The 17,015-nt window shown below is 43.0% G+C and overlaps 1 long non-coding RNA gene and 1 pseudogene across 2 annotated transcripts in view; one reads left to right on the plus strand and one right to left on the minus strand.

Annotated features, from left to right (window-relative positions):
- LOC307104118 overlaps positions 1 to 17,015 on the minus strand; it is a 347,699-nt gene that overhangs the window by 131,689 nt on the left and 198,995 nt on the right. The gene's annotated exons all lie outside the window — the stretch shown is intronic.
- The window catches only part of LOC307102138 (large ribosomal subunit protein uL4-like), a 173,388-nt pseudogene continuing 168,563 nt past the window's right edge, over positions 12,191 to 17,015 (plus strand). The window contains exons 1-2 of the transcript in view: positions 12,191 to 12,722; positions 12,970 to 13,706. The product of the transcript in view is annotated as a large ribosomal subunit protein uL4-like (transcript). The remainder of the gene's footprint in view (positions 12,723 to 12,969; positions 13,707 to 17,015) is intronic.

Consider the following 17,015-nt stretch of genomic DNA (forward strand, 5'->3'; position numbering starts at 1 on the left):
CAATCATAGTTAAAGATTACCATCTAGATATCAGTTACCAAAACATTTGGCCACTTTTAGGGCAATACTTGGGATTTTCAATATGCTGAAGAAATTTTATCATAAAGTAGACCATGGATGATTTGAGAGCAATTAAAATTTAAATGTGAGAAAAGTGAGAAAATGGCAAGATTTCAGGAATAAAGTTGATTATTTCAATTCAATAACTTTATGAACTCTATAATTTCAGCAACATAATTTGTTTTCCATTTGTTATCTTTTTTTATTGTTGACACTATTACAGATGTCTCCTATCCCTCTTCCTTTGCCCTCTTCACCCAACCTCCACCCCCCCCCCCCCCCCCCCCGCAGCCTTCACCACACTGTTGTCTGTGTCCAATTTTTAATCTACATGAGTATATCCCAGATTAGGGGGAAAGTGTGGCAGATTTATATTTATACATGTATATTGAGCACATTATTTAGAACAAACTTTCATTTTTGTAACTATTTGGTACAGAGATTCAGAGTATTCAGAGGTTCTAGGGATGAGTACAGAGTGTTTTATGGCGTGATAATTCCTTGTTAGTTATCTGAAAAATCATATTTGATGATTCTTCCAATAAAATTCCCTGGCCTGTCATGAGGAAAAACATCACTCCTGCCATATTGTCATAAAACAAAAACTACTAAAATACTTGAATTTTAATATTGTTCGTCATTTTTTAGACTAATGTCCATTTGATATTAAGACATGGTTAATATGAGCCTTTGATTTGTCTGATTACAGTTAGAAAAATAGGTCAGTTTTGTCCAAATTGGAAACAATTCTATCATTAAAAGTTATTTGGGGTAGGAGGGGAAGGCATGGACTATAGTTGGAAATTTTGGTTTTAAAACTTGCAAAATTGCAGTGAGCAGAAATCATTTTTATCCTTTATCACATGACATCTGCCAGTTATTCTTTTTTTTAAATATATTTTATTGATTTTTTTACAGAGAGGAAGGGAGAGGGATAGAGAGTTAGAAACATCGATGAGAGAGAAACATTGATCAGCTGCCTCCTACTGGAGATGTGCCTGCAACCAAGGTACATGCCCTTGACCAGAATCAAACCCAGGACCCTTCAGTCCACAGGCCGACGCTCTATCCACTGAGCCAAACCAGTCAGGGCTGCCAGTTATTCTTGAAAGATGAAACAGAGGGGCCGAGACCAGGACACAGGCTTTATTAGAGGAGAAGGACCCCTGCCGGGCTGCCTCCCAAAGGAAGAGAGAACATGTGCAGGGGTGAACACGCCTTTTGAGGGGAGGAAAGGGAAGGGATGGGGCTTAGGGTACTCGGCACATGCTGATTGGTGGTTTCATATAAGGCACATGATTAGGCACTTAGGGACTTAGGAATCGGGGGCTTAGGGTATTTGGCAGGTGCTGATTGGTCGTTCAATGTACAGTCCATATAAGGTGCCTGCTTAGGTGTTCAGGAATGTCCGTGATGCAGGTACAGATTACGTCATACTCCGTCCATCAGTTGGAGGAAGGGAGGATTTATCATTCCAGGCTTTTGGTAATATTAAAAAAAATTGAGAGTCCGGGCAAGGTCAGGGGATGAAGATCCATCTTCCATAGCTACTTCCAGCTGAGAGGCGGCATTTGTTAGGGGTGTCTACCTGGGGTCTCAAGGATTCTTTTGCTAGGTTCTGAATTCAAGGCCAGATAGATCTCTCCCACCTTCTAATTGACGAATGCCTACATTCTGTTCTGCAAAAGACTAGTAAAACAGCGCATGAGACAGAAGCCAAAGAGCAAAATTAAAAGAATAAATACCAGTGGGCCTAATAGTGGGAGGAGCCATGGGGTAAGTGAGCAAAAAACAGGTAGTGTTTTCCGTGCTGGACGAGGGGTGCAACAGCATGATTTCCAGAAGAGACTGGTTTGTGAAGTCCCAAGAGCGATCCTGTTGCGTCACTTGGGAGGTAAAAACTTGTCCTGAGGCTGCCACAGCATCACTTGTCTGGTTTTGCCACTTTTCTGGGCCTGGAGCTGAAATACAACTGAAAACTAGATGTTATTTTTAGGGGAAAAGAGTAGGGGTTTCAGTTGCCTCACTGGTGACATGAAAGGGGAGAATAAGTTACCCTGGGGGTAGGTTCTTGTTTTCCAAATTTTGCCCCTTGCTGGGCATCCACATGTTTCTTGTAGGTCCTGAGACAGGGTTTCAAAATAGGTTGATCAGTGGTTAAGCTCCCTATGGCAGTTCCAACTCCAGCTGTGATGCCGAGGGATTATCTGGACTCCTCTTTTGTGTCAGATATGATGGGTTACGGGGACAGATAAAGACTGATTATTGGGGCTGCATCTACATTGGGTGAGAGATAGATGAGAGAACAGGTTCCTGTCCAGCTGATGGGGAGACATATGTATGTGTTTTCCCCACAGAGGAAGAAAAATCCCTGATCATGGAGACAAGCTGAAAGGTGTAAGATGAGGTGGACTAAAGGGTATGAGATTCCTTTTTCTAGTTCCACACTCCAAGCTGAGAGGGTAGTCACCATGGCGCTACCAATAAGGGGTGACAGATGAGTGATTGAGATTGTATTGCAGTGAAAATGGGAGGGAAAAGGAAGGAAAGGAGTAATAGAAGCCAGGGACCTGGATGGTTGGATTAGAGGTTAGACACTGAATATTCTGGTTTAGCTTAAGAAGTATCCAGCAACCTTGTCCTGCCAGGCTTGGAGACTGAAGCCTCACTTTCTTGCTCAGAGTAACTTCTTTCTTTCTTTCTTTCTTTCTTTCTTTCTTTCTTTCTTTCTTTCTTTCTTTCTTTCTTTCTTTCTTTCTTCCTTCCTTCCTTCCTTCCTTCCTTTCTTTCTTTCTTTCTTTCTTTCTTTCTTTCTTTCTTTCTTTCTTTCTTTCTTCTTTCTTTCTTCTTTCTTCTTTCTTTTAATTTCTCTGTTCCATCTCATCACATGCACAACCTTCACAAAAACCTTCATAATTTCAAATTAGCCTTCAAACCTTCCTTCTATGTCCTTCAAAAATACATAACCATGCCTCAGACCTTCTATTAAGTATTTCTAAACATGCCTAGCAATCAATGTTTCAGTATTGTATGCTAGAAAAGGCAGCGGGGGAGGGAGCAGGCTTCGCAGCCCTTTCCCAGGCTAGCCAGGCCTCTAGCCACTTGAATTTTTAAAATGCCACATTCTTCCTAGAGATAATGATCATAGAGGAGATAAGGAGATAAGGTGTTTACAGTCCAAGTAACGGCTTGGCCTTGTGGGGTAAGAGAGTGAAACTGAGGAAGGTGACTGTGGTTTGGGACAACTGGGTTTTATGAGGGGATGCATGGTAGCCCTGGCCGGGCACCAAGGTAGAATGAGAAAAGAGTAAATGGGGGAATTTAGTAAGATGCAGTGTAGACGTGAGGTGGCTAATGGCTGTGAGACTCATCTGTCAACCCCCATAATAGAGACTGAGGAGTGGACAAGGGTCCCAGCAAACTCGGGGGGCAGAATAAGTGGCCCCAGTGTCAATTAAAAAGGAGATCGGCTTACCTGCCACCACAGTCGTTACCCGAGGCTCTGTCCTGGTGATGTAAGTCTGTGGGGCCCTGTCAGGGCCTGGGCAGCTTCTTCAGTGGCCAGTCCCAGGAGGTCTGGGAGCTTCAAACCGGATCCAGAGGGCGGCCATGCTGGACTGGCTGAGGCCAGACCCGGAGGAGCCAGACAACAGACTGATTTCCAGTGGCCTTCCCTTCCGCACCTTGGGCAGGGCCCAGGCGGGGGTCTCGGGTTTGAGCAGGACTTGGCTCAGTGTCCTTCCTTGCTGTATATGAAGCATGGGCCTGGAAGAGGCTTAGCCCCTGACTTACCCACGGTTGGAGGACTGGCAATTCGTTTGGGGTTTGAAAGCGGTGGCTAGGAGCTGGAAGACCTCCTACTGGGCCTCAGCCTTGGCCTGATCATGCCTTTGATTTTGGATTTGGGTCTCCATGTCTCTATTATTAAAGACTTAAAGGTCAGGTTAACGAGGTCTTTTTGAGGGGTTTGTGGACCTGTATCTATTTTTTGAAGTTGTGGCGTATGTTGGGGGAGTAAAGGTGGTCAGGTCAGTGGAAAAAGAAACCTGAGATGCCTCTCAATCTGTGAGGCTGGACATAGAGAATGGGACATGGACTCAGAGTATGCCCTCAGTTCCTGCTGCCTCCCTCAGGGGTAGAGTGGACCCAGGAATAGAAGAGGCTGTTGAGGAAGGCAGTCTTTGGGCCTGAGAATGAGTGTTAGATGAAAAGGCTGTTTTGGAGCTCAGGTTCTCAGGATTTGAGCTCTCAGGGACTGGGGAGAAGGCAGCTGCTGGTTAAGAGGGTCTGAAGAGAAAGAGCCTAGGCGTTTTTCAATTTGTGAAAGATCAGAGAGTGAGAAGGGAAGTGGCCAGCCACCTGTGAATTCGGTTGCTGGAGGTCACGGTGGCAGAGATTAGGCGGAGAGCACAGGGGAAGGCGGGCTCGGGAGCTCAGTCTCCTCCCATAATGAGGGCGGGACCAGGAGGGGCTGTGCAGGGACGGGTGTGCATGCACCGCCCCCACCTCAGCCGCTTTTCTGGCTCAGCTGCCACAGCTGCAGGTCAGTGGGTGGGACCAGTGTGTGTGAAGGAAAAAAAAAATGGTTAAAACCACTTCTCGGACCATTGACCAGGGAAAAAGAGTGCTTAGTCAGGGAGGGACAGGTTTAGGGTTGTAAGGAGGTGGCGGGAGTGAGACACATGGAGAGAAAGGATCCACCGGGTCAAAAGAGTCAGAAGACAGAGAAAGGGGTTTGAGAGGGCAAAGAGGACTTCCAGAGGAGGATCTGATGGGTGGAACATGAGGAGTAAAGTGAGGGGTGAGAGCGGGGGGGGGGGGGGGGGGGAGGGGGAAAGCCTGTTCATAGGGATCCCTGAGGCCTCCTTGTCCGGTGGCAAAAATTATCTAGATCTCGGAGGATATTAGAATAGAAAGTGCTGTTTTCAGGCCACAGAGAGATTGTGGCCAGGTAGAGCTTCTTTGGTTTGATGTAGCCAGAAAGACCAAGGGTCGAGAGATTGGTGAGAAGACACCCTAAAGGTGTGTTACGAGGGTGTTTGGATGAGAGGTTCCCATGACCAGAGGGAAGGGCCAACAAGAAGTTGGGGAGAAAAGAAGAAGTGTCCTCCTTTTCCCTCAACCAACCTGAGAGAGAGAGATGAGAGAAGGTTACAAGGTCATCACCCTGAGACCTTTCCTGTAGAGACGAGCAGAGTTTTCCCGGCCAGGCACCTGGGCTTTCGTAGAATGTAGAACGTGTAGCCGAGTAGACGTGAAAACTCTGAGGCCTTCCAGGTCAAGGGAACCGGGTTGGGCGGGGGGGTGGGGGTGGGGTCGGGAAAGTCCCTGAAGCCTACCGGTTAGAAGGAAGCGATGAGATTCCCATGTGTCCTGGTATGGCAGGGTTCGAGAGGTGTTCTGAGTGGGCCAATCAACTCAGAACCATGCCACCAAGCAGAGCCAGAGCAGGAGTCAGAAGCTCGGGGCTAGGTCCGAGGATTGTCCACGCTCACCCAGGTTTGGCACCAATATGAAAGATGAGACAGAGGGGCAAAGACCAGGACACAGGCTTTATTAGAGGAGAAGACCTCTGCCGGGCTGCCTTGCAAAGGAAGAGAGCACATGTGCAGGGGTGAACACGCCTTTTGAGGAGAGGAAAAGGAAGGGATGGGGCTTAGGGTACTCGGCACATGCTGATTGGTGGTTTCATATAAGACACATGATTAGGCACTTAGGGACTTAGGAATCAGGGGCTTAGGGTATTTGGCAGGTGCTGATTGGTGGTTCAATGTACAGTCCATATAAGGTGCCTGGTTAGGAGTTCAGGAACGTCCGTGCTGCAGGTGCAGGTTATGTCATACTCCATCCATCAGTTGGGGGAAGGGAGGATCTATCAATTCTAGGACTGTTCTCTGAAAAATGTCCTTCTCTGCACCATAAAGTTTTACTAAGGTTACATTTTGGACTTCGTTCAGTCAGACACACTAATGGATATGCATTAAAGTCAAGCCTATCTTTAATGATTTTGGAGAAGAAAATATATTTTTAAAGAAATGAAAGTACCTTCCCTGTGATAATCTATCTTTTCAGGGAGAGAGCACATACACAATAATTTGGAAATGATTCATGCACTCATATACATTAATGTAAAAAATATAGATATATAATGACAGATAGATAGATAGATAATTAGAATATGAAATAAAGAAGAGGAGGCAGAAGTGAAGGCTGTAAGAATGTGTGGGTAAGTTATGAATTAATATAAGGATATGGGCTAAGAAAGGTCCTCTTGTTCCTATCTCTAATCCTGTGAGGTAAATTGGGTTGTCATCATGTGGAAACTACAAAGCTGAAATTGACGCAACTTACCCAAGGCAACTAGTAAAGAAAGACTATGTGGAACTGAAGATAAACTTGGATACAAAAGGAAGAGTCTTAGAATGGGAGATATTTCACCTCCAAAAGATGACTTCCCAAGCTGAAAATGAGAAGGTCACATAAAAATACAGCATTATTTGGGCAGATGATATGAAGTTTTAAAAAAATTAATCATTATTTGCTCTCCTGTGACTACTGTAAACAAAGAGAAAAAGAAAATCAATACTATTTAAATGTCTATAGGGGGCAAACTAAAGAATACTTAAATCTCATCACAATTAAAAAACTACTTGATTCCTCCTGCTCTGAAGCAGTTTATCTCCCAAGGTCAAGGTTAGAGGAACTTGCTTGGCAAGAAAATTTCCCCAAGAGTAATCAAATGAGTTTAGGTACTTCAATTCAGCCCCTTCACTAACATTAACATCTATTCAATGCATTGTATTCAGTGTGCTTCAAAAACTCCATCCAGACACATTCAATAAAGGCAGAATTGTCTTGCACAGAAATTACTCTTGTTTGCATTGCATACCCACTCTAAAATATGACTAAATGAGGTTTCCAGCAGTGTCTGCAATAGAAATAATTTTGATTCACTTGGCACTCTTTTGTTCCTTCTTTTCAATATCTTCAGAAAGATAATCTTCCTTCTAATTACTCTTAAAAACTTAACAAGAGGGCCCTATGTTTTCCCGAATATGAGTGGCAACTGGACTGTATTTCTAACCTTAGGGTTTTCTCAGCTGAACTCAAACTGTTTATGGTACATTTATTGCTTTCATGAAGTAGTATTTGTGAATCATTTTGGAATGTGAATTCCTATCACCAGTCTCTGAAACAAAAGTGTCTTTTACATTCACACACAAAACGAGTGTGCTCTTTGTGCTCTGCAAAACAGGCAATTCTGTTAAGCCACAATAATAAAAGTGATTTAACTACCTGGAATTTTATAGAACTAACTCATTCTTACTTGAGAAACTTTTACCTCATCTCTTGCTTTGTCCACGATTTCTCAAATACATCTTAATAAAATGATAAAAAAAATTATGTTGCATATAAGTCCATATGTTCATGTTTTCATGAACATACATATCAGATCAGTTTCTTTGGTCTTTTTTTCTTGGATTTTCACATTCTACTCTCTATTCTTCCTTTTCTCATTCCTTTCTCTCTCCCTTCCTCTCACTGCTTGTGCTATTCCATTCTTCACCCCTTGCGAGGTAATATAGTGAGTGAGAATTTATTCTTTCTTTAATTTCCCACATGGCAAGGACTGTTACCAGTGATACCACTATGGCATAACTTCATTAAGCACTTGATTGTACCTCTCAAAAAATAAGTATCTGCAACTTATCATCTATTTTTATTGAATTTATTGGAGTGGCATTGGTTAATCAAATTATATAGGTTTCAAGTGTATAATTCTGTAATACATCATGTGTATATTGTATTGTGCACCACTCAAAGTCAAGTCTCCTTCCATCATCATTTATCCCCACTTTATACTCTTTTACCTCCCCCATAGCTCTTTCCCTCAGGTAATCACCATACTATTCTTATCCACACAGGACCAGCCTTAGTTCACATCTTTCTCATCTCTAAACTGGTTACATGACAGCCTAACTCCAGCCTTCCCATCTCTCATCCATTTTCCACACAGCGAGAAGACAGTGAGCTCTCTAAACCAAACTACTCAGTCTCTCTCTAGCTTAAAATCCTGTAATATCAAGCCTTGCTTGGGCATGTAAAACTGCAGCTACTGTGGAAAACCATATGGCAGTTCCTCAAAAAATTAAACATAGAATTACCATAACATCCAGCAATTCCACTTTTTATATTTTTAAATAACAGAGCTTCCTCAAAGACTGTTATCACCAAATGCCTCTGCGAATGGTGAGGAGATATTTTTTTGTTGATAATCTTCACCCGAGGCTATTTTTTTCATTGATTTTTTAGAGAGAATGGAAAAGAGGGGGAGAAACACGGAGAGAGAGAGAAACATCAATGTGAGAGACACACCGATTGGTTGCCTCCCACAAGCATCCCGATCAGAGCCAGGATGGAACCTGCAACTGAGGTACTTGCCCTTGACCTGAATTGAACCCCCCCAGACCATTCAGTCTGAGAGCCAATACTCCATTCACTGAGCCAAACCAGCCAGGGCAGCAATTTCACTTTTGAGTACATATCCAAAGGAAACAAAATCACTATCCTAAAGAAATATCCATACTCCCATGTTCATAGCAGCATTACTCACAATAGCCAAAAGATAGAAACAATCCAAGTTCATCTACAGAAGAATGAATAAATTGTGGTACATACATATAGTGAATATTAGTCACTATTACAAAGAAGGGAGCCTGGCCCAGGGTAGCTCAATGGTTGAGCATCGTCCTATGAACCAGGAGGTCATGGTTTGATTCCCTGTCAGGGCACATAGCTGGTTACCAGATCAATCCTCAGTAGGGGGGCTGCAGGAGGCAGCTGATCAATGATTCTCATCATTGATGTTTCTCTCTCTCCCTTCCTCTCTGAAATCAATAAAAATATATTTTAAAAATAAAAATAAAGGAAATTCTGACACATGATACAACATTGATGAATCTTTAAGACATTGTACTGAGTGAAATAAGCCAGTCATAAAAGAACACATATTGTATGAAGAAAATAAGTAGTCAATTTCAGAGAGAAAAGAAAGTAAAATGTTGCTTGCCAGGGGCTGGAGTAAGGGAGAAATGGAAATTTATTATTTGATGGGTAAAGAGTTTCAGTTTTGCAAGATGAAAAAAGAAGTTCTGGAGATGGATGGTAGTGATAGTTGCACAACAAGGTGAATGTACTTAATGCCACCAAATGTACAGTTAAAAATGATTAAAACCATAAATTTTGTTATATATATTTTACCACAATGAGTTCAATCTCATGGCAGTTAGCACACAGCTCAAATTTCTTAATAAGCCATTGCCTACTCTGTGCCTATATTCCTTCAAGCACTGCTGCTGATGTTTCTCTTGCCTACGAAGTGCCACTTTGCCAACCTACCTCTGGCCTTTTCCTGACAACATGAAGCAGCATATATGCTCACTCCTTGAGGACCCAATAGTTCCTTCTTCTCAGGGGCCCTACAGCATTACTACAGTGAAATCTCTGAGGTTTATGCTAATATCTCCCACAATAGAGGGTGAATGCTGAAAAGTAGAGCATTCTTTGCCAGCACAGAGCCGGTGCTTCATAAACATTGAGTGAGTGAATGAATTTTAATCCTGCACCATGTAAACCATTCTGTAAGAATCACCATATGTCCAGTTTACTACTTTTCCTTTAAAGAGAAAGCATTAAAAGATAGTTGCCACAAGATAAATGGAAGTAGATTTTGAAATATTGGAATTAAGAATGTTTTCCTTTAAAGTTGAATTGGATTTGTGTAAGCACCTCCATTCCTAAGGATATATAGACATATATGTTTGGTAGATTTTGTTACTGATTGATAAAATGTGAAAAGTGAGTAACCCAATGTCTTTGACCATTCCCAAAGAAATGGCATTGAATATCACAGTGTATTCCAAATTCTCTTAATATTGGAGTAATTCATTTTCCATAACTCATCTTACAAATGGGAAAATTGATACATAGAAAATCTAATAGATTTGTTCTAATTAGTTTTTAAAAAGCAATAGGTATATTATTGGAAGATTTGGCATTTTTTTCTTCAGCTTATTATTTTATGCATATGTAAAAGTTACTCACCATGATATTCTATATAGTAAAGTTGTTCTTATAAACACTAAACAAATCAATAAAGGTTTATTGAACATCTATTATGTATTCAGCCCAGTATTTGACACAGGGGAGTGAGTGGAGGGAGATTATGTAAAAGGCATAGTTCATGTTCCCAAAATGTTTATCATCTTAATGTTACAATCATTATCAAAGACCTGTATGAGAGGCATAATATGATTAAACTCTGGACTTTTGATATTCCAGACAAGCATTCAGATGAATCTACTAGAGGCCAAGTGCACAAAATTTGTGCACCAGTGTGGTCCCTAGGCCTGGCTGGTGATTGAAACACAAGCATCTGGCATGTAAGGGCAGGTCTCAGCTGACCTCTGGGTCCCAGGCAGCACCTAGGCCGCTGGACCCCCGCACACCCCCTTGCGCCTGAGTCACAGCACCCAAGTCCTCACGGGGAGATGCGGTGAGCGCAGCCAAATGCCTCAGGCCTGGGCGCGCATGGGCCTTTGGGCTGCCCAGTGGTGCTGCAAGGAAGTCGGGCAGACAGCTTGCTCTCTCCCCACCAGCCTCCTGACCAGCTCCTGCGCGAACCCACCTGGAGCCCAACAGGCCCCTACAGTCCCAGCTGCTGTGGCCTGACTCACCCAGAAGAGGCTGTGCAGGTGCAGGCAGACTCTTTGCGGGCGTCTGGCACCTGAGCGAAGGGACTTCTCCAGCGCATGAGCCCTGCTGTCCCAGGGGAGGGGAGCAGGGGGAGTGAGAGCGAGCTCAGTGGACACCCTGCATTCTCACCATATCTCCATCCCCATCCCCCCCATCCCCAGGTAGCTGGCAAGAGGTCGCAGCCTCCCACCCAGGCACTGTGGGAGGTTGGTCACCGCTACCCACCCCCAGTTCCCCATCCCAGCCTGTGGCCTGGCCCCAATTGGGCGATCAGGGCCTGCAGGCTGCGGGGAAGAACTGGGATATTAGTCAGCCAGCCCCAGTCAGGGGATCAGGGCCTGCCAGCCAGGAGGAGGGGCCAACCGCCACCAAGGTGGGTGGGTGGCAGGTTGATCTGGGACTGTGGCTAGGGGAGGGACCTGGTAGATTGGCCACTAGCCCCAAAGAGGGAGCCGGCCCTCAGCCCCCCTGGGAAAGGAGCCGCGTCTGCCACCACCCCAATCAAGCGATGGGGTTCTGCCGGCTGGGGGGAGGGACCAGGAGGTTGTCTGGCAGGCCCCATTAGGCGATCAGAGCCTGCAGGCCGGGGGCAGCTCCTGCATTGAGCGCCTGCCCTCTGGTGGTCAGTGCACATCATAGCGACTGGTCAACCAGTCTACCATCTGCCCCCTGGTGGTCAGTGCATGTCATAGCAAGCAGTTGAGCGGCCTTAGCATATCATTAACATATTACACTTTGATTGGTTGAATGGCCTACCAGTCGACCGGACAGTTAGCATATTAGGATTTTATTATATAGGATACATACAACAAAGTAGATAAATTTAGCTGAACAGCAATAGAAGAAACCCATCTAGGGTGTATTAGGATACCATCTGCTAGAATTATTTTAAGTTAATATTAGTCTACAAGCAATTAAGGATTGCATTCAAAGTCTACCTTACCTCACTAAAAGAATTTTCCCTTTGTAAATAAGAAAATCAAGAACAAAGTTCATATTATATATAGAGCATTTGATAGCTATTGGCCATGTTAGTAAACAGCTGTGTAGCTTTAACATGTTGGATAGTAAAAGGAAAATTACCCTTTCCACTTTGTATCTCAAAAGAGCCCCTTAACCAAGAACTAGTACAGTACCTAAGGTTAGCAAAGCAGCTTTATCTGTTGAAGACCTCAAAGGTATCTGGAAAATCACCCATATTTTAATACATGTTCTCTGTATGTGAGCACAGCACAGTCCACAGACAACCGGAACTGGTCCACTGAGCAGCTTCTGCTTTCTCCCTTCATTAAAAAAAAAGATTAAAATTTCTAGCAGAAGTTTTCCTGTGGGAGCCACTGGGTTGAGAGGAGTGTGGCCTTCTCCTCTCCCTGCCATGGCGTGTGCTCGTGCACTGATATCAGTGTACTGTGAAAAGGGGGAAACATGGCAAAAATATTCACTTTGCCTGCTGTGTTCAAGGCTCCAATCCACCAGTTATTGTGAACTTTGTTCACACCAACTTGTGCAGAAACAAATAGACAGCCCTGTGCTGTCAGTGAATTGGCAGGTCATCAAACCAGTGCTGAATCTTGGGTACTGGCTGAGCTGTGGCTCAAACTCCCAAAGTCCAAGGTGGTGGAACTCATCATTCTGGCCAGGTTGCTTTTGGAAATATGTGTCGTGGAGGCTACATATTTGCACTAACCAAACCTGGCATCATTGGCACCCCAGAGTAAACACAACATAGAAGCAATATGCCATCTGCTCTGTCCTGGCTGCCTCAGCCTTCCCAGCACTGGTCATGTCTGAAGGTCATCTTATTGAGGAAGTTCCTGAATGCCCTTTGGTGGTTGAAGATAAAGTTGAAGGCTACAAGAAAACCAGAGAGGCTGTTTTGCTTCTTAAGAAACTTAAGGCCTGGCCCTAGCTGGTTTGGCTCAGTGGCCTGAAGACTGGAGGGTCCTGGGTTTGATTCCATCAAGGGCACATACCCAGGTTGCAGGCTTGATCCTCAGTGTGGGGTGTGCAGGAGGCAGCTGATCAATGATTCTCTCTAATCATTGATGTTTCTATCTCTCTCTTTCCCTTCCTCTCTGAAATCAATAATATATATATATTATATAATATATATATATATAAATCAATGTTTGAAATTGTTCATGTACTGCACAGGAATAGATGGGGTTTATATATATAAGAGAGCTGGAAGGGGCAAAATGAGAAGCTGTCCTCCTACCCAGCACAGGGGGCCTTGCATCATCTATAATGAGGACAACAGTATCATCAAAGCCTTCTGAAACATCCCTAGAATTACCTGCTTAATATAAGCAAACTGAACATTTTGAAACTTGTTCCTGGTGGGCATGTGGGCTGTTTCTGCATTTGGACTGAAAGTGCTTTCCGCAAATTAGATAATCTGTATGGCACCTGGCATAAAGCTGCCTCCCTCATAAGGAGTAACTACAACCTTCCCGTGCACAAGATGCCCAATGCACACCTAAGCAGAATCTTGATAAGCCCAGGATCCAAAGAGCCCTCTGAGTACCACACAGGAAAATTCATCACAGAATCCTGAAGAAGTCTCCCCTGAAAAACCTGAGCAGCATGTTGAAGCTAAATTCCTATGCAAAGACCATTCTTCTCTAAGCCAAGAATCATAAGCTCCAGGTGTTTAAAGCAGCAGCAACTCTAGAAACCAAATCGGATGAGAAGGAGGTTCTAGGCAAGAAGCCTGTGGTCGGGAAGAAAGGAAAGAAGGCTGCTGGCATCAAGAAGCAGAATCCGCCTTTGGTGGGAAAAAGGCTGCATCTACCAAGAAACCAGCAGCTGAGAAGAAACCTGCAGAAAAGAAACTTACCGCAGAAGAAAAGAAGCCTGTAGCAAAACTTAAATTTGTTTCTTCCATAAAGGTCAATCACTTTGGACAGCTAATTTTGAAAAAAATGATGATCAAAGATATAAATAAATAAGAATTCCTAGCAGATGAAATAGCTATCTGCTGTTTTCTGAGAGTACCACAATGAAAATGACTCTAATTTGTTCAATATTTAAACCAACATGGACTGTGTGTGTGTGTGTGTGTGTGTGTGTGTGTGTGTGTGTAGACAGACACACTTGGGCACTTCTATTTGTTGTATTTTTCAGTAGCTCCTTCCGTCCCAGCAGAGCAAACTCACTAGTTATACTTGATCCACTCTCTGAGGACTAGAGACATTTTCTCTTTGTACCCACATATCCCAGGAAATAGTGTATATAATCTAATTGAGATAAATTTATTTATTTATTTATTTCTATTAAATAGAGTGATATTTCAATTTGTCACTCTTGAAGTAGTTACATTTAACATTTATTTTCATGTAAATAGCAATGACATATTGGTCATTTAGTAACAGTAACAATGTTTAATAACCATGGTAATATATTGATCATTTAGTTCATGCCAGACCTTACTAATTGCTTACATGCATTTCCTTATTTCATCTCTGAAACAAAACCTATGTGTGGGTTTTGCCCATATGTCCATTTTATAGAGAAGGAAACTGAGGCTTGGAGAATTAAGTAATTTGCCCAAAGCCATGCAGTTAACAAACAGAAGAGTTTAGAGGAATTCAAATTCAGATCTGTACAGCTCCAAATCCTGATTTTTTTTATAAGCCACTCCTTTCTTCTATGGCAAATCAAGTTGCTTCATTTATTCAGTAAATACCATTGAAAGATGATTCTATGTAAGCCACTTATCTCTCTCACATCTGTCTACTTATTTCCATCAATACCACCCCTTCTTTGGAAGGTACCTATATTTCTTACCTATACTCTGATAGTGGTATCCTAATTAATTGTTTTCTTCTTAGCCATGTTCTTGATCTTTATAACTTGAAACCTGGTTGCTCTTAATGCTGTCTCCATTTGTACCTAACCCTCACGTTCCCAAAGCCCTAGCGCAGGACCTGGCACACAGTGGGTACTCACTAAGCATCTGTTGGTGAATGCTTGTTTGGTTGGATACATACGTGTATAGTGATAGTTCTTGCCCCAAAGCAGGTTGACAGACAAAAGGAAAGAAAACATATACATTTATTCCTATAACACAAGATAGAAACTGAAGGTCTTTGTGATAAACAAGACTGAAATCGTCCCCCAGTGAATGCTACCTGCTCCTTTGCACCTCTTGCCCTACAGGATCTGGAGTGTCTAACACCCCTAACTACAGTCAGAGGTCTGTGATAAGTGCAACAGGGAAGGAGGGGTGACCACAAATTGGAGGCGGGGATCAATGGTGAAGGGAGATGGGGTGGTGAAGGGAGATGGGGTGGTAAAAGAAAGGAAGGGAAAAAAGAAAAGATGAGAGCACCAAGGCGAAACTCTTGGGACATACCTGCATTTATGAAGCAGAGGGCCAAGAACAAGAGAACATAAACAAACGGAGACAGAAATGGAGAGACACAGGTTTATGGTAGGGTTGGCAGCTCATTTACGAAAGTGTTAAGTTTGAAATGCCAATGACCTATCCAAAGGCAGATTATGACTAGACAGCTTGCAGCCCCGTATTAATGAGAACCAGGGGAGGGCAGCATTATTGAAATTGGGAAAGGAGGTGGGTGGTCAGGCCAAAAGTGGCAGATTGGCTAACAATAGGGAAACAGAGCCAAGTCTCTTGGATTTGATTAAGAGAGAACACTTGGAGCTCAACTACTCTGACTGCCAGTGGTTGAGAAATGAGTAAGAGGTGAGGAAGAATGTGCAGCATAAGAAGATTGCAGTTAGATGAGCGGGACTAGACACATACAGTGCGTGCTGCCTTCTAAGTTCACGAGACAATGCCTTTTTGAGAAGCGTTATTTGGCTGAGTGTAGTTAAGCTTCACCTTCCTCTACCCTCTTGTCCATCACAGAGCTAATAGCTAATGCAGAGCCACGCTGCTGGAAAGCGCCAAGTAACAACAACAAGCCATGTGAGTGAGAGTGTTAAATCCATGAAAAATTAGGAAGTAGGGATTTGCATCTAAATTTTGATTACCCCATTTCATTAAAAAGGTCATTTACACACAAACTAATGTAACACAATTAATGGTCTCATTAAACTACCTACTCACAAATTACAGAAGGACCAAAAGGAGGTGGGAGAGAGTGGTAGGCAGAAGAAAGGGCAGGAGAAACATATACTTTGGCATTTTTCTAGCCCTCCTGGTTCTCTTTCACTGAAATCCAGATGGGAAAAGTCAAAGAGAGACTACATTTTGCCTTTCCTACTCTTTTACAACCACTACCCACCAATGAACAACTGGGTCTTCCCAATGCATTCTACCAATAGGAGAGTAATTTAAATTATTTTTGTTTCTTTAAAAAGAAAGATATCCAGAAGGAGGGTTAAACTTACTGGTAATTTGCATCTGATTATATACTGCTCTAGTATCTTTGCTTGGTAGCTTGGATGGGCAGGTTAAATTGGGGTAAGGGTGGGAAAGAAAGGAAAGAGTGTTAATGTAGGTCTTTAAAGGGGAAGCAGGCTGAGATGATATAGCGCAGAAATGGAGATTCCACACCATTAATCACCAGAAACCATGACTAGGGCAAGAGTGGGACATATATGGAGGTAGACAAAGTCAGTCTTTGTTTCACTTTTGGTAAGTGTAAGTTCCATGAAACATGAGGGTAAACTGCAGCCTCACTATATAAGCTAGAATGAGGAACAGTGTTTTCATAACATTTACTTGAGGTATGGGAACTGCAACCTGTAAATTGAAGCTTCTGACTATTTCAAATCTCATTTGGGCATTAGATAATGATATGGCATTTGGGGGTAGGATATATTTTACTTTGTTGCCTGAAACATTATTACTTAGTGTATTCTCTTACTTTTTTATTGTTTTGTTTTTGTTTTTTTAATATATTTTATTGATTTTTTACAGAGAGGAAGAAGGGAGAGTGATAGAGAGTTAGAAACATCAATGAGAGAGAAACATCGATCAGCTGCCTCCTGCACATCCCCTACTGGGTTACTGGGGATGTGCCCGCAACCAAGGTACATGCCCGCAACCAAGGTACATGCCCTTGACCGGAATCGAACCTGGGACCTTTCAGTCCGCAGGCTGACGCTCTGTCCACTGAGCCAAACCGGTTTTGGCGTGTTTTTTATTGTTTAATTGAACTTTTAATTGATATTGTTGTAGATTCATGTGCAGTTGTAAGACATAATACAGAGAGATCCCATCTATTTTT

The sequence above is a fragment of the Cnephaeus nilssonii genome, assembly GCF_951640355.1.
Source record: "Cnephaeus nilssonii genome assembly, chromosome: 1".
Taxonomy (NCBI): Eukaryota; Metazoa; Chordata; class Mammalia; order Chiroptera; family Vespertilionidae; genus Cnephaeus; species Cnephaeus nilssonii.